General features: G+C 66.0%; 1 long non-coding RNA gene across 1 annotated transcript; it reads left to right on the forward strand.

Moving 5' to 3' along the window:
- The first annotated feature begins 498 nt into the window (after window positions 1-498).
- LOC122472972 lies at window positions 499-4,857 on the forward strand. The gene is made up of 2 exons (XR_006294571.1): window positions 499-2,241; window positions 2,576-4,857. It is a non-coding gene; the product is annotated as an uncharacterized LOC122472972 (long non-coding RNA).
- The last annotated feature ends 12,832 nt before the right edge of the window (window positions 4,858-17,689 follow it).

Raw genomic sequence — 17,689 nt, forward strand, 5'->3', positions numbered from 1 at the left:
AGCCAGGGAATCTGTGTGTCTGTCTGTCCACCCGACCATCTGTCCAGCCGTCTGCAGTGCTGCAGACCTCTAGGCTCACCAGGAAGTTTCGTTTAATCGTGAGTAGATGCAAAAATACAACTAGCTATCCCTCTGCCCTCCCTTCCTGAGACCCGACGTGGGCCTGGCTCCCAGCTGACTCCAGGGAAGAACTACCTATTGGGTCATGGAGGAGTGAATGAACGAGTGAGGGAGGGAGGGAGGGAGGGAGGGAGTGAATGAATGAAGGAAAGACAGAGGGAGTGAATTAATGAGGGGGGAGTGAATGAATGAAAGAGGGAGAAAGGAAATGAATGAATGAGGGGAGAGTGAGTGAGTAAGTGAATGAATGAGGGAGGAAGTGAATGAATGAATGAGGCAGGGAGTGAATGAGTGGGGGAAGAAGTGAATGAATGAAGGAGGGAGTGAATGAATGAATGAGGGGGGAGTGAATGAGTGAGGGAGTGAATGAAAGAGGGAGGGAGTGAATGAGTGGGGGAGGAAGTGAACGAATGAATGAGGGAAGGAGGGGACGAGTGGGGGAGGCGCACGTGAGCAACCACAAGTGGGTGGATTAAGGACACAATGAACGGAGGAAGGAATGACTGGGGGAGGAAGGAGGCAGGCCGATGGGGCGCCCAACGTGGGTGTCTGCTCACCGCTGACCCTGTACATTCGGAGCCTGTCTGACGCTCCAGGCAAACAGGAGGAATGGCCCAAAATGCTGTGCATGAAGCTTCTAGAAGCCAGTGGCAGCGCTGAGACGTCTGGGTGGCTGAGGCCACCTCCTGACTGTTGGGGACACAAAGCCACAGCTGTTCCCTGCCACAGCAGGCCCGGTGCTGGGTGGCGGTCAGACGGCCAGGCTGGCCACCAGAGTGCCTGGGGTACCCCCCAGATCGTGGTGGGGGTCCCATCGTCACCCACGAGGGCCCCCAGACCTGGAGTCGGCCTCGCCCACATCTGAGCTGACTGTGACAGCAAGAGACAGGGTCCCCTAAATGGGGACCTGGGCTTCTGCTGCCTGCCCAGGCGCAGGTCAAGGGGCGGCCCCGGGGGACTAGGAGGCTAGTGCCTCAGGCCTGGGCGGGTGCAGGGCAGGGGAAGCTCCGTGAACAACCTCAGGAGTTTTTAACACTGCACCCGAAAGTCACTTTCCCCCCAGATCGCCTCAGGTATTTGTCCCCAAGCCTCCGCACCCAGAGCGGACCCCGTGAAGCAGCAGCTACCCGCGGGGGAGCTGGTGGGTGGTGGGGGCCGTGTGGCTGGAGGGGTACGTGGCCCACAGCCACCCTGGCTCTCGAGGGTGTTCCTGTCTGTGACTCTCAGGTCCCCAGGGCCTCGGGTCTTCAGGAAGGGACCTACGGTCATGTCGAAAAGGGAGGGTCCCTCCGTTAATGAGGACCCCTGCCCCTGGGGTCCCCCGCTGGCGAGCCCTCCCTGATGCAAGCTCTCATCTTGGACGGGCCCGGACTTGGCGGTCGTGTCCGTCCGTGGCCATGCCGGGGCGTGGCTGCGAGCGGCGGCCTCCCGCTGGCCGGGCCAGCCACTACCCCCCCAGCATGTTACTCGGCTCACCCTGTGCTCCTTGCAGGGCTCCCTGGGGGAACCGGGTCTCATGGGCACCGGGGCCGCTGACCGTGGAGCCCAGAGCTTCGGGGACAGGAGCACAGAGTCCCCACACAGTCACGGCAACGATCACCGCTGCGCCCATCCCCGTCCGCGGGCACCGCACCACCCGCGTCCCGTTGCGTTTGGCTGGCTGCGCACCAGAGCCCGGGGCCTGCGTTGTCCCCAGGGTGCCCGCGCTCTGCAGGGGCCGCCCCGGGGAGTTAGGCGGTGCTGACGCGCGAGGCGAGGCCGTGGCCTGCACCCTCAGGGTGGTGAGAGTGTATCACCTGTGCCACACCACCCCGGGAAGGTAGTCTGCTGTTTACCATCTTGGCCGGGTGGGGGCAGTTCCTGAAGTTTCTGCTGGACTGTCCCCACCAACAGAGCCCCGCCCCTGGGCGGGGTGCATCAACCGCACTTACTCATTTGGGGACTGGAGTCCTGAGCACTGTGGTCCGCGGACCGGCTCAGCTTACCCAGGACCCGGTTTATGATCCGGGCCCATGCGCCCCAGCTCTGCAGGCACCCGCGCCGGTGCAGACGGCGTCTCCCCGGGGGACGGCTGCCGAGTGAAGCCGTGGGCCTCTGTAAGAGCAGCCGGGGAATCATGGGGTGAGCAGTGCTGCAGGGCTGTCCTCCCTTCCCCAGCTGGCCGGCCAGGCTGTCCGCCGCCGTTCTGCTCGGTCACTGGCCGGGAGCTGCTGGGGGTCCCAGCTGGAGGCAGTGTCCACGACAGCGAGAAGGCCATTGGGAGGACTGAGGACAGAGCAGTGGCGGGGCAGGACCTAGGTCGTCCCAGGCCCTCTGGCCACTCTGCAGGGGGGGAGGAGGGAGGTCAGGGAGGAGGGGCACCGGGGTCATCGCGGCGAGGGTGGGTGGTGAGCGCTGGGCGGATTCCGCATCCCGCCTCCTGGTTTCGCGTATTGTGTCGCGGCCTCCCCTCCAGCGCGGGCCCGGCGGCTGACTCGGAAAGGCTGTGCCGGAAGCCGCCGCACGGAGAGGCCCACGCGCTGCACAGCCGCGGGAAGTCCCATCGGCGAGGACCCGAATCCGCGCCCCCAGGAGTGAGCTTCGGATGAGACCGCGGCCCCACCCTACCTGGACGCCGGACCCCGGAAACCGCGAGGCCACACAGCCGGGCTTGGAGGGAGCCAGTGAAGCTTGGGGTATTTGCTCCCACTGTCAAAGCCCCCCCCCAAAGGTAGAGCCAGCTGTGGGCCTGAGCTCAGGAGGGGAGAGGGGCAGCGAGGGGGGCCCCCCTTGCAGGAGGTCAGCGGTAAAGTCTCACGGCGGCAGGGGGTGGGGAGTCCAGAGAGTCTTGTAAGGATGAGACGATGCCCCGAATGTGCCCGCTGGACGTGGTCACAGGGAAAACCGATGACGGGGCGGGGGAGCTCTGAGGGGTCCCTGAGCAGGAGGGGCCGGAAGGGGACAGGTGTGACAGGGCGGGCAGGAGGGAGGGTGGAGAGCACAGGAAGGGACACAGAGCAGACGGAGCAGGCCACTGGATGGGTGTCCCCAGCTGCACCCTGCTGCCCGGTCAGGGGCGAGTGGCCACGAGAGGGGCTGAGGGGAGACAGGTCCGTGGTGGCTGGGGATCTCAGCAGGGGCAGAGGACAGCGAGGGCAGCGAACCCTGGGGGAGCTGCAAATCGAAACCACCCCCTAGGATGGCCACTAGCTGCGCACTGCTGACGGGAGCAGCCACTGGGGAGACAGCCCGAAGGCCCCTCGTGGAGCCGCCAGGGACACTGGCTTCCGTCCCGGGCGCGTGCCCACAGGAGCGGAAGGCGGGGCCTCACACACACCTGCACACACACCCGTACACGCCGTTATCCCCGTGCACACAAAGGGGAAGCGACCTGAGTGTCCACTGATGGACGAAGGGACGAGCAAGACGCGGTCCATCCGTGTAGGCGATCATCCCTAGAAAGGGCGCTTCACCCCTGCTGCACCGCGGGTGAACCCTGAGGGCACTGTGTTCGGTGAAAGAAGCCATCACAGAAAGACAAATCCTGTGTGGTTTCACGTCTATAGGAGGTACCAGAATCTGGAGTGGTCAGATTCACAGAAGCAGAGAGTAGAGACGGTGGTGCTGGGGATGGTGCTGGTGGGGGTGGTGAGCGTCTGATGGGGAGGGAGTTCCAGTTTGGGAAGATGGAGAAGTTCTGGAGACGGGTAGTGGGGTGGGTGCACAACAACGTGAATGTACTTGGTGCCCCTGAACCAGGCACTTACACACTGTTAGCTGACCTGGCGAATCGTCTGTGGTGTAGATTTTACCCGGTGAAAAAGCTGCTGAGTTAGCGGCGGGCAGCAGCCCCGAAACGCAAACCTCGGGGATTTCCACGTCTGCGACCAGCTCACGGCCAAACACCTGCCCGGCACAACGTAAAAAGGAGAACATTGACGATACCGATTTGACAATTCAATGTCGCTTTACTCCGAACGTGAAATAACAAATAACAAACAACCACGGCTAGTTGAGAAAGAGACCACGGAAAAAAGGAAAACGTTTTCCTTTCTAGGTCCTTCAGTGTCCCTTCTACGGGCACTGCAGGGGGGGAGCGGGGTGCCTCCCGGGGTGGGGTGCCTGCCCGGGGGAGAGCGGGGCGCCCACCAGAAGCCTCCCCAGGCTGCCAGGCTGCTCTTGCCTGTGGGCAGAGAGGCCGGGAAGGGGTCTGGGAGGGGCTCCCGCAGAACCGCGTTGACGCGAGAGCCACGTCAGCACAGGTGGTCAATATAAGGACGGTCTGGGGGTGACTCACGTGCAGACTTCTGCCGGAGGGGCTGGAGGGCTGGCAGAGGTCCCACGAGCTCCCGCCGGGTGACCCCGGGCCGGTGCACAGCCTTCTTGCCATTTCTGTCGTCCAAACGGCACAAACGCTTGTGTTCGTTTCTGCTGCATTTAGTAATTTGGATATTGCAATATGCATATTTAAAAAAAAGGCATTCCCTGGGCCGGTCTCCCCCCTACCTCCCGGACTTGGGAACCCGGGTGCCCGGGGACCATCAGGGAATGTTCTGGGTTTCTCTCAGGCCCCGGGCCCCGGGCCCCGGCAAGGACCCAGAGCTGCCTGTGGTGCGCAGGGTGCAGGGGTGAGGCCTCCGCAGAGAAACAGCTGTGAGCGGGCGCTCTCGTTACCGCATGGCTGTGTGCGCTGCATGTTGAAATGACTGTGGATACCGGGTTAAACAAGAGTAATGATTGAAATTAATTTCACCCGTTTCTCGCTACTTTTAATTACCCGAGTGGCCCACATTCACTTTTCATCTGGTGGCACCAGTCTAGAGGGCCACCCTCTGCCACCGGTGAAGTAGGTCAGCTCCTTTTTTCCGCCTGATGTCTCCAGAGGGGCCTTTGGGAGGGGGGTGCGCCAGGCCCCCAGCCCCATCTGACGAGCCCTGATGGCCCCCCCGACCCCCCCAACCAGGCAGTGTCCTCCCCACCTTCCCGCTCCCCTCCCCCGACCCGGCCAGCTCTTCCCCCAGAAGCTGGGGACCGGGAACCTGGGAGGAGGCCTTGGGGGTCTCTCAGAACCCCTCCCGCGTGTTCCTCGGATCTGGGCTGGGGCAAAGCCTCGCGGGGGCAGGGGAGACAGAGGAGGCCCAGTCCCAGATGGCAGACACTTGGGTGCCCCTGGCCTGAAAACCGCCACCCAGGGGGAGGCCCCTGGGGGCACCGAGCAGCTCTAGGCCTGAGTGAGGTTTATCCTAGCAGACGAGGATATGTTCTGAGGCCGGCTGGGCTATGACTCCGGCTTCGTGGCCCAGAGCGGGGCTTTTCCCGAGAGCAGCCGGTACCTTCCGCCGCGACACAGGCCCGAGGGACCCGGGTGTGCGAGGGGCTGGCCGGGCTCGGGCTGGCTGCGAGTTCAGGATCTGGGGCTGGCTGCCTGGCCGAACGCAGGTGGGGTGCCGTCTGCCCTTGCAGTGCCCCCGGGCACGCGCACACACGCTCACGGACACGTGCACACACTCACACGCACACGCTGGGGCCTCCTGAGCGGGGCAGCCTTCCAGGGAGCTCATCTGTCTTGTAGACGCCCCGCCCCCTCTTGGGGCCCCACCAGCCACCCCAGAGTGTTGGAAAGATGTCCCCCATCCGGGGTGCGTCCTGGGCTTGAGATAGGCCCCCTGCTGGATCCGTTGGGTCTTGCGCACCTCCCCCCACCCCCCCACCCCACGGCGGGCGGCACAGCTCAGACACCCAAAGCAGCGGGGCCTCCGTGGGACACCCACGCTGGCCTGGGACTCAGCCCCGCCGCAGCCTCGTGCCCGGCCTGGCCTGAGAGCCGAGCCTGCCAGGGCGTGTCTCCCCACAAGGTGCGTCTTCTCTTAGCCGCACCCTGTCCTCTGCCCGTCCAGGGCACAGACTGGGCCACCCAGGTGAGCCGGTGCCAGAGATGGGCAGCCTCCGGGTCCAGTCGCCACGAGGGTCCAGCGTGGCCAGGCCTGGGGAGACCCGCTAAGTGACAGGGCCCACCGCCACCAGGCGAGGGCTTCTGCCAGGGTCCGTGTGGCTGCAGAAGCATCCGGGCCTGGCAGGGGTCGAGGCCGCGCTCAGAGGGGGAGACTCCGGGCGTCTGGCAGGGGCAGCTCCGGCTGGTGGCTGTGCCCTGGCCCTGCCTTCACCCTCTCTGCTGGCCCCGCGCCACGGCCGCCTGTCCCAGGACACCGTGTGCAGCCGGAACAGGGCGTGTGTTTGCTCAGGGCGCCCCACGGGTCCCTGCTCGGCACCCAGGAGCCTCAGCAGGCCGGACAAGGGCCCATTGTGTCCCCAGCTGCCCCTGTCCCACAGCCACAGGCCACAAGGCTCCCACCGGGTCCCCCATCCCCCCCCGACTCCGCCCCCACCTCCTGACCGCACCACCCACGGTCTCCCCGCTGCACGCCCTGGCCTATGCCCCTAGCCTGTCCCTCATCCCAGTCCCCGACGCCCCTGACAGCCCACACCCTGCCTGCCCGCTGGGCCCAGGCCTCCTGGATCCTGATCTCTGGTGCCGCTCCCTGCCTAGACACCACCTGGTGGTGCATCCAAGTGCCCCGGGGCCGCCCCCCTCTCCTCCCCTCTGCCCCACCCAGGGCGGGAGACCCTCTTAACCGACTGTCCCAGGCAGGGCAAGAGCAGAGCAGAGCCCCTCGGGCCGCAGGGGCTTCCCACTGGAGGGGGCCCGAGAGGTGGCAATTGCTTGGGTGGGTCCAAGGGTCCTGGGGGTGGCAGGGGACAAGTGTAGGCCCTCGGTGCCCTCTGTCAGGCTCGGGGCTGGGGTCCCTTCATGGGAGAGCCACACTGCTGCCCAGCGAGGGGGGCGGGGCTGGCTACGCTGGCCCAGAGAGGAAGCCTGTGGTGAGGCCTGGTCATGAGCTGTGAGGGCTGCAGCGGCTCAGGCGTCGGGGCCTCGGGGCTTCTCAGTGGACGGGGGGGCTCGTGGGGGGGCCACCTGCACCCCTCCGGTGCAGGGGCCAGAAGCGGTTGAGGGGGGCACCCACAAGCCAGGATGACCTAAATGGTCCCAGTGACAGGTGGGGAAAGGTGTCACCATCCACCACAGGGGAGCCCAGGGGACAGGGTGAGCCATGGGGCAGGTGTGTTGTTAATGAGTCATCGGAGCAGCTACCTAAGCGACAGGGATGAACTGATGCGGGCACCCTGCTGGAGCGACTTGGGGTCAGTGGGTCAGCCCCACCAGGGGAGGACCCAGCTGGTGCACCCACCCACTCAGGGGGGCGGGCACACGTGTATGATCACACCCCCCCCGCCACTCAGCCGCATTTGGGGGTCTCCAAGGTCCCCCACTGACCCGGGTCTGCCCTCTTCCTGCTCCCCTCCCCCTGCAGCTGTGAGGCTCCTCCTGGGCCCGGCCCAGTGAGGTCTCAGGTGGGGAAACCAAGGCTAGAGGTGAAGGAGGGGGCGGACATCCGTGGGGCAGGCTTGTCCGACACAGGCCAACAGCCAGCCATGTAGAACCGGTCTGACCGTGTGTGTGTGGTGGGGGGGTCATGTCCACATGCGCACGTGCGCTGGGATCCTGCCAGGAGGCAGGCGGAACAGAGGCCGCAGCGTGCGTCACGGGCAGCACCCCAGGGCCCCCGCCCAGCGGCAGATGGCAGGGCTGGTACCAGGCAGCAGAGCCCCGAAGGCCGGGCCAAGGGAGGGGGTGGGGGAGGGGCTGGGAGGCAGCCGCTTTGCTCCCCTCCACAGGTCAGAGACACAGAGACAGGCGCACGGGAGGCCACATGTGGCCCGGGGCCTGGCCACCGGGTAGTTGCCAAGACGCCCTCTGCGGCCCTGCCCTGGCTCTGCCCACCCCACCCTCAGTCCTAGGTCAGCCCGGCCCGTGCCCTCCAGACCCCCGTGCTCGCTGAGAGAAGGCCGGCGTCAGTGTCGACGCGCTGCCCTGCGTCGGCACGCCTGCGGCCACGGTGCCCAGGCTGCCCGGACGCCGGCCCCCGCCCGCCTCCCTGAGAGCGCCACAGCCCGGCCTGCGCTGGAGTCACCAAATCCTGGAAGGGAGACTTCAGGACCGCAGACCGTCCACAGAGGCCCTCTGCCCGGCGCGGCCCAGCCCGCCCCTCCTGCCCCAATCCTGGGCTCCTTCCCGCCACCCTGTCCCCGCAGGCCTCGCTAAGACATCTCCCCTTGGCCTGGCTGGCGTCCCTCTGCCCCCACCTCCTCTCCCGGCCTCCTGGACCCTAGATCGTCCCCACGGGAGACGCCCCCCACCTGCGCCCTGGTGGTGCTGGACATGGGGAACGCCAGCCGGGGGCGCAGCCAGCCCCTCCTACCCGGCCTCTGGGACTCGCACGGAGCCCAGGCCTGGCCACCCGCCCCAGCTCCCGTACCTCCCCTCCCCTGGCTCCTGGCCCAGTGAGCCCCAGCCTCAGGCGTCTAGCCTGTGATGGGGTGGCAACCGCGGCCTGGCTGGCTGTTTGCGCTCCTGAGCCTCAGTTTCCCAATATGTAAATGGGGAGCAAGAGGAGGACAGCGTGCCCCATCTCTGCCCTGAGAGCCCCACGTGAGGAGAGGGGTGATGGGCGGGTCCTGCGCAGAGGTGTGGCAGTGGCTCTCTGCCTCCCCTCCCTGTCCTGCCCCTGCTCACCAACAGATACGCTTCGGCCCCAGGAAGGATGCCGGTACCTGGAATCCAGGACCCGAAGGACGCCCCCCAGGCCTGAGCTAGTTCCCGCAGCTGCCCCCCCCCCGCCCCACTTCAGGCCGACATGCACCCCGAGCCTGCCCAGCCGGCCCTGCCCTGGTCCGGGGCTCCGGGCCTTGGGAAGAGGCAAAGCCCAGGTGAAGCCTGGATGGGGGGATGGGAATGGTGTGTTTTAGTGCCTAGAGGTCAGGGGGCATCGGCAGAGGGTCTGGCTGCTAGGAAGGGGCGGGAGACACAGAAGCGGGTCACACCGGGCTGCAGGACACTATGGGCACCCTACCCACCCAGCCCGTCAGGCGCCTCCCCACCCACACCTTCCCCTAGCGGCTCTGTGGGGGCAGACGGCGCTCCCAAGAGACCCGTCTTGCAGCTCAGAGAACTGAGGCCCGGTGGCTCTGTCTTTCCTCCACAGGTGAGAGGGAGCCACTGAAGGTTTCCAGCCAGGGAGTGGTGTTCGGAAGCAGGCTCCAGAGGTGTCCCGAGAAGGAGGGCCAGCGGGGGTCGAGAGCAGCAGAGCCTGGGCGCTGGGGCTGGGGGAGGGCTGGGGTGGGGTGGGGTGGACACCGGGGCCACTGTAGTTGGGGGGGGGGGCTCGGCCCTGGGTCCCAGAGGAGCTGCCTCGCCGGCCTGGGAGGGACTCCAGGGCCGGGTCGAAACCCCGGACTGGCAGCGCGTCCCAGAAACCACAAGTCAGCGGCTCCCCTCCCGCTGACGCTGCCTGGAAAGCCACTCTGGGAACGCCCCGGGTGCGGCACAGAGACGGGGGTGAGAGGGCAGAGGGTCAGTGTCGGATATTGCCTGGGGCCCTCAGGGGAAGGACCGAGTCCCCAGGGTGGGGCCTGGGCCGGAAGGGAGGAGCCTGGCCTGGCTGCGAGTGGGGGGCACCTGCAACGCCCCCATCGGTCTCCCGGGCAGTGCTGGGTGATGACAGGCTCAGCGCGGAAGCCCCGGGGGCCCAGACCCCCAAGGGGCTGACGCTGCTGTGCTGTTGATGAAGGAGAGACAAGGCCCCCGTCTGGAGCCCAGCCAGGCCCTGGGGGGGCCCCAAAAGGAGGTAGAGGGGGCTGGCACAGGGTCCACTCTGGGCCAGGTTGGCTCTTAGGCACCTCTTGGTTCCCCCCCACCTCCGGCCCCCTGCGCAGGGCTGCCCCCCGCCCCCCCCACCGTGCCCTGAGGAAACTGCCCCCCCAGGGCAGTGGGGGGGAGTCAGGCCCACAGGAAGCAGGAAGGGGGTCTGGGCAGGGAGGCGCTGGTGGCTTGGGATGGGGAATTTCTTGGGCGTTGGGGAGCTTAGCCAGAGAGTAAAAGCACAGAATTCTTTCCATTTCTCTGTGGTGACTCAGTAGCTGCTCCCCCCCCCCACCGCCCCCCACCCCGGGTGCCTGCGTCAGCCCCCGGAAGGCGCCTGACCTCTAGCGTGGGGTGAGCGCCCCCCCCCCCCCCCCCCCCCCGCTGTGCTGCAGCCCAACTTCTCTTCCCAGTCAGGTGTGGCCTGGCCCAGCTCAGCCCCCACCCTCCACCCTGCGCTGCTCTCCCCGTCCTGGTCCCCCACCCTGGCCACACCCATCTCCAACCCAGCCTGGACTCCAGCCTCCAGGCTTTTATAGGGTGCTGGGCCCTGGATCCCAGCGTGGGTGCCAGTGCCGGCGGGGGGGGGGGGGGAGGGTCCACACAGGGTCTGCGAGGCCCTGCCCGCAACCCCACCGTGACTCAGTTGTCCTGCTTCAAGCCAGGGGGCTGCTCCACCTGCCAGGGTGCCTGAGCTGGCTGGGAAGGGGCTTGGGAAGACAGGGAGCACACGTGATGAAGAGCCCCCGTGCTGGAGTGCCCACCGCGGACATCTGGTCACCACCTGCCTGGTCCACACGGGCTGGCTGGCCTCACGCACACAGACCCGTGTGCTCACCTGTTCACAGTGCTTTACCTATCGTCTGAACCCTGGTGCAGGCTGACCAGCCGCTGGGGAGCTCTGTGCTGTCCTCCCAGTCAGACTGGGTCCCTCTAAGCTCCCGGGCCCCAGAATACCTGGGGAGCCCCGCGGTGGCCCAGTCCCACTTGGGGGTCAGCAGGAGTGAGCAGGGGGACGCGGGATGGGGGCATCTCCCCACCAGAGGCCTGTTCAGCTTCTGCGCTGGCTGGGGTCCTCCCTGGCCCTGCCCCCCCTTCCACTGTCACTTTCAGGAACAGGGGAGTGGCCTTGAGGTGGAAGCCAGCCCAGCTACTTCTTTTGAACCAGATGCTCTGTCCAGGTCACCTCCTGCCTGGGGACAGAGACAGGGCCTCGGTGGGCTCTCTGGCCGCCCCCAGTCTGGGTTGGAGCTTAGACTCAGGGTGGGGGGCAGAGCCACAGCAGCCCCAAACCCTTTCTCCTTTACCTGCTCTCCATTCCCCCTCCCCACAGAACAACATGATAAGCCGGGAAAGTCCTCTAGCCCAGGCTTGGGGCTCAGGGTGACCAGACGGTCCTCTTCCTCCCTCACGGGTGTAGCCAGCAGCCCCTGAATACTGACCTCCCGCGGCGGGCCCACATCCTGAGCCTCCACACTCCTGCCGTACCTTGGGATCCGAATGTCCTCGTGCCTCTCAGTGCCCAACCCCGGCCGGCACTGGGGACGCTTCTAGGAGCCAGACCTGGTCCCTCTGGCAAAACCCGCAGTGAGGAGGGTCTGGAAGGCTAGATGGGGCCTCCTGGGGCTCACCTGGCAGATGTGCTCTGCCCTGCCCAGCCCTGCTCCAGCCTGCGCCCCCCGGGGTCCGGCCCCTGCGCACGGCCCGGGTCCACCCCCAGCGGGCACGGAAAGCAGGGGCCGGCTGAATCTCGGGTCCACGGATGCTTGTGCGCCACCTCAGGCCTCCAGGGTGCTGAGCACCTCACGGGCCTCGGCCGGTGCCCGTCTTGTCCTTCAGCCAGGAGCAGAACTTTGGGCCACACTGGACCTTCCTTGGAACCACTGACACGCCTGGGCATCGGGGGACTCGCTCCAGGCTGGCTAGTTCCGAACCATTAAAGGAGAAGACCCACAGTGCTCCCCGGCTTACCGGCTCAGAGCCGTGTGGGTGCTGCCTGGGGCCGGCAGGGAGGGGCCGGCTGAGGCCTGACCTGAAGTTCTCCCCAAGCCTCACCTGTTCTTGGGTGGAGCTCCTGCCCTCGCAGTGACACTCTCCTGTGCGCTCGGCTGGGCCAGTGGCCACCCGTGGGCTCATCCTTCCTGAGGCTTCCCCCTCAGTGTCCCTGAAGACCACTGCTGTCTCTGCTGTAGTATAAAAACAATATCCCCACAAGGGCTGCAGCGGGGGTATGTGAGTGACGGAGCACAGCAGGTATGCAGGAAGCGCTCACTAAACGCACATATCCAAGGCCATACTGTGTCCCGAGCTCATGTTTGCTGTGACCAGGCCCTCAGGGGGTCTGTGCTCCGGACACTCTGGGGGTCCATTTGCAGGGGACAGTTCCTCCACGACCCGAGTGTGGTCTGAGTGGCCTGGGCCAGTCCCGGGACTGGCCCAAGACTACGTCATCACTGCTTGGGCCCCGGGGCCCCAAGGTCCCTGAATCCCTCTGGGACTCAGGACACCAGCCCCGTCCGCTCTAGAGAGACTCCCTGACTGGCTCCAAATGGCACAAGTCTGGTCCCCACACCTTTGGCCCCGCTGTTGCCCCAGCCTGGGCCCTGGAGGTCACAGGTGCTGAGAGCCCCCCACGCCCTCCCTCTGTTCTCTGTCAGCCTTGGAGACCCGGCTGAGTTGGGCCTCCTCCTCCAGGAAGATCCCACATAGGACCCACTGCCTGCGTGGATCCTGAACCCTGGCCAGTGGGAACTTCATGCAAATCAGAGGCAAACCCAGGCAGAGCCAGCTTCTGGCTCCTTGGGGATCACCCTCATAGCCCCTGCCACACCTCACCCTTGTCTGCATGCTGGAGGTTGGAGTGCAGTGGGGCGACGGTCCCGTCCAGCCTGGACGTCATCCACAGAGGCTGCAGGACTTTCCCTGGCTAGGTTCTCAGAGGCTGCACCCGGTCCTGGGGGGACAGGGCGTGGGGTCCCTGCAGAAGGTGACACGGCCACCCTAGCCCCTGGGGCCCCAGGCCAAGCAGGAGGGATGTGGGACAGCCCTCCCCTAATCCAGCCAGGGCTCCTTCGCCTTGAGGTTCTCAGCATGGTGGGGGTGGAGCTGCCCGGGTGAACTGGGCCCGGTCCCACGTCTCCCGGTCCCGGGGAAACCCCTGACTCTATCGATGAAATCCAGGGCCTGTGCCCAGGACAACAGACGGAGACCCCGCAGTCATGCCCATCAGAGGCCTCCTGCGTGCCGTGGGAAACACCTCACAGGCACCTCACTGGGTCCTCCTTCCGGACCCACACGAGGGTGATCAGAGTCCCCGCAGACGGGGAGGCCCAGGTGAGGAGAGGTTGGGGATGTGCCCATGGTCCTGGCATGGGCTGGTGGCAGAGCAGGGACTTGGCCTGAGGGGTGGGTGGGGACCAGCTGAGGCTACTCAGCTTGGGTCAGAGGGCGGTCCCAAGGGAGGGAGGAGATAGGCCCTAGCTAAGTGGCCGGGGAGCTGATGCCCACCGTCCGGGGCCAGCCTGGTCCCCGTCGCTGGCCTGAGGGTCTCTGTGGGGAGAGGGTTTCTGTGGGCAGATGGTCACCGTTCCCATCACCGCCACCCTCAAGGCTGGGCTTGGGGTGTCCAGTCCAGCTGTGCTCGGGTCAGCTCTACTGGGGACCTGGCCCCTCCCCAGGTTAGGCCTGGACCCTCCCCCGGCTTCTTCGGTCTTTCAGGCCCTGCCCACCAGAAGCAGGGGCAGCCGTTGCCAGGCCTGAGGGGGCTCGCTGGCTAAAGGGTCCACGGTGGCGTGGGTGTGCCATCAAGAGGCGGCGACAGTTCTCGAACGCAGGCCGGCCTTGGCCGGGGGTCAGGCCAGACCGGGGCCCCCTGGGCAGAGAGGCCAGAGTTCACGCAGGCCACTGCCGCCCACTGGCTCCCACGCATTTTCACCCCACCCCAGCCCAGGCCCTAGCCCCGGTTGCCTTTGGGAAATGTTACAAAACCCTGGCCCAGTCCTGCTGGCTCCCCTCCCTAGCGGGTGAGAGGCCACAACGGAGGTGAGGCGAGTGGAGGCCGGAGGGAAGGCCCTTCCGCCTCACCCAGACGCCCCTGCTGCGGCTCGTGCAGGCGCTGGAGGAGGGGCGGGGGCGCCGGGCTGTGTCACCGAGTTCTCAGGGCCCAGCTGGGGGCTGGGGTGGGAGCGGGTGCTGGTACAGAGCTGGGTGTTGTCTGGGAGCCAACAAGCCAGGTGTGTGGGCCCGGGAGAGGACAGACCCGGGAAGGCCAGGGGTTCCTGCAGTCAGAGCAGAGGCCAGAGGTGGCTTAGGGTGGTGGCTGTGACCGTGGGCCAAGTCACCGGGGGTAACCCTGCCGGCCAGGGCAGTCCTGGTGGCAGCATGCTGGCAAAAGGCAGGAGCTGGAAAGACGGGTTGCAGAGGAAGTAGAGACTGGGCTGTTGGAGGCTGGAAGCAGGGAGGGGGTCCAGGGGGAGCACGGGTGGGCTGGTGGGGGGCGGCTAGGGAGATGGGACAGAGGCATGGCCTAGGTTGAGGGGTATCTCGAGGCCAGGGCAGGGCCGAGCAAACCTGTGGGGTGTCAGGGACAGCTGGAAAGGGGCAGATTGAGGAGGACTTAGTTGTTGGTACGGGGACTGGGGTGGACAAGACCACCAGAGAGCAGGGAAGAGGGCCCGGGGGAGGCCTGAGGGGGCCTGGAGGCTTGGAGGGCAGCCCCCTGTGTGTGCCCTCCCTCCCCGCGCCCCCTTCTCCAGCTCTGTGGGCATGTTCAGAAGCGTGTGAGCGAATGTATGTTTGCACAAATGTGTCTGTGCGGGGTTTGTGTGTGTGCAGGAGACACAGAGTGTGAGTGACCCAGGCCATCTTCTGTCCACTTCCCTCTCCCTTCGTTGTCCCGGAGACGAGCCTGGCTCCAGTCACCATAGCAACAGTGCAGCCCTCCTGCCAGCAGGATAGGGTGACCCACGGGCCGGCTGTTTCCAGCACCAGGGGCAGGGACCCTCTCGCAGGGTCTGCCCTACGGAAGCCGGCTGCGGCTGCCACTCTCGGCAGGATGGTCCCGGGATGGAGACACCCTTAGCACGCTGGCCTGACCTCCGACGCCTTCAAGGGCCACGGGAGGCCAAGGGACAGGGCCTGGCTCTCCGTGGTCGGTGGGGCAGCAGGCTGAGGACCCGGCACCTCAACCCCAGTCGAGCCCACCATCTGGTGGCCTCTCCTGTCTGTGAGCAGAGTTGTCCCCAGCTCTGCTGCTCATGGAGGTCCTCGCCTGGGCCACCCCTGCCTGTGGGTTCCAGAGCTATTTTTAAGGCCCACCGGGTAGGCCTTCAAGAAACCAGGAGAAAAAAACCGGCGGGGACTGGCATTCCACATTGCTGGTGGTGTGGTGGCAACCAGACCTGCAGGGATGGGATGGCCTGGGGTCATCTCCAAGAGCCACACCCAGGGCAAAGGGCAAAAGCTCCTTGACTCTGATCCGGCTTTGCACCACCCCTACCAAGGAGGACAGAGACTCCACAACTGGGGGAATCCCTCGGAGCCTCCGTCTGCCAAGCTGAGAAAGGGGTGGGTGGTGCCCCACTGCAGGGAGGGGCGGGGAGAGGTCCCCGGCACCCTGCCAGAGTGGACCTGGGGCCCTGGGTGGCTGCACAGGCAGAAATACCGGCCCCCTGCCCACTCCTCAGGCCAGAGGGAGGCTGAAAGAGACCTTGACAGCCATGGACAGGCCCTGGTGGAGGGTCCGGGTCCAGCACGATCCCTCGCAGAGCTCCCAGTCGGGGAAGGCTACGCACACACTGGCCCACACGTGCACACACACACAGGCTCGCACGACGGCACACGGGCAACACACAGGGCGGTGTCTACAACGGATAAGGGCTCTGAGAAAATCCCCACGCCAGAAAAAAGGCTGCCTCCTGCCCCGTCCGCTACCTCCCAGACGAGGCCAGCAACCCCTTCCCCACTCCTGGAGCCTTCCAGAGGCTTCCACAGATGGCCCAGACCACCCTCAGAGCTTGAGGGACTGTAGACAGGACACATATTCATTCCACCGCTTTCTGAAGAAGTATGAGTGAACCCTGCTCTGAGTTTGGGGAGACTCGAGGTTTTCAGACCAAGACCCGGGAGCTGGGGGTGGGGGGGTGCTCCGCCCCTGGGATGCTGGCCTCCCAAGGCTAACTCCCAAGATGAGGGACCCACAGGGCACACGGGTCCAGGGCACGTGAGGAGGACTGGCCTGGAGATTCACACGATGGACTGGGGGCACACCAGAGAGGCCACTGGAGACATCAGCTCCTGTCGGTGGAACCAGGCCCATCTCAGAACCACACCTTGCCGTGGTTATCACCTACACCCAGGACACCCTCCATCATTCCCACCCTCCCCAGCCCAGTGCAGGCGGAGGCCGGGTCCAGGAACCCATTACAGCCTGACCTGAGGTTTACTACTCTCTGGCGGACGGGTCCTGGACCCCTCTGCTGGTCCTCGGGAGGACCCACAAGTGGACGATAGCCCCACAACAGGTGCTGTGTGGATTTGGCTGAAGGGGTGGGCTCCTGCCCTCTACCTTGGATCTGACCCTGTGGGGCCCCCTGCCCTCACAGGCCCATGCTGCAGGAGGACTGTGGACAGAGTTCCTGTAGCAAGAATCTGAGAGCTGGATCAGTGAAGGGCCTACTTTCTGCCCTGGGGCAGTAACAGTGGCAGCGAATGGCAGTGAAGGGGGGTGGCTTGGGGGAGGTTGGGTGTGCTGCAGGAGCCAGCGGGCCAGCCCAGACCCCTGAGGCCCTTGAGTGTGCATCCTTGGGGGGGCACACCTGAAGGGGACCCCAAATGGGCCCAGGGATGTGCCTGCAATGATTAGACCCCAGGCTGGACGGCAGGGTCCACAGAGAGCACCTGCAATGCCAGTGCCTCGGCCCCTTGGCTCCCCCAACCCTCAACCCCCTTGGAGACAGCGGGGTGGGGGGGTGGGAGGGGGTGGGGGTGGGGGGAGACTGCGCTACTGCTACTGTAACTGGCAGACCGCGGCTCACATTCGAGTCCTGAGCAGCTCAGGCTGGTGACCTTGGGCCGAGGTCAGCAACCTTCAAGGTTTGACCACTCCACACAAGTGATTCTGTGTGGTACTGAGGTCAGGGAACAGGCTCGGGTCCAGACTACAGCCATGTGTAGTGGTCAAGGTGGAGTCCCTCGGAAAGGTGGTCAGCAGCTGGACCTGGAGAACAGCCAGGTGGGCGGAGGGCAGAAAAGGGTGCTCTAGGCATGGGGACAGCAGAGCAAAGGTTCCAAGGAGGGGATGCGTGGTCAGGGACCTCAGGCTGCGGGCTCGAGGTCAAGTCCCGGTCAGAACAACGGCCCCGGGGTGAACCGGGGACGGGGGGGGGGGGGTGAACCGGGGACGCCGGAGACAGGGTCAGCGCTTCGCCCGCGGCACGGGCTGCGATCTCCCGAGCGCAGCCGCTGAGCGGGGGTCCCCGAGAGGGCGGCACTGCCTCCTCGGGCTGGGCGCGGAATGCCGGACACCTATTCGCACGGTCCGGGGCCCACGGGGGTCGCCTCCAGGACTCCCGCCTCTGCTCGGAACCCTGAACCTACAGCAGCCCGCGTGGTCTAGCTGTCCGCTGGGGACGCGGCGGAGGGGGGCGCGCGTTTTGCGGGTGACCTTCCCGGGCAAGGCCTGGGGCGGGGCTGGTGAGTCCCTGCTCCGCCCACACACCACCATTGGCCGGGGCTTCGGGGCCCTTTGAAAACCCCGACTTCTATTGGCTCCCGCGGCCCCGCCCCACACGTCTTGGCCGCCGCCCGCGCAGGAGCTGCGCGTGCGCGGTGTGT

The sequence above is a fragment of the Prionailurus bengalensis genome, chromosome B4 (genome assembly GCF_016509475.1).
Source record: "Prionailurus bengalensis isolate Pbe53 chromosome B4, Fcat_Pben_1.1_paternal_pri, whole genome shotgun sequence".
NCBI classification, from domain to species: Eukaryota; Metazoa; Chordata; class Mammalia; order Carnivora; family Felidae; genus Prionailurus; species Prionailurus bengalensis.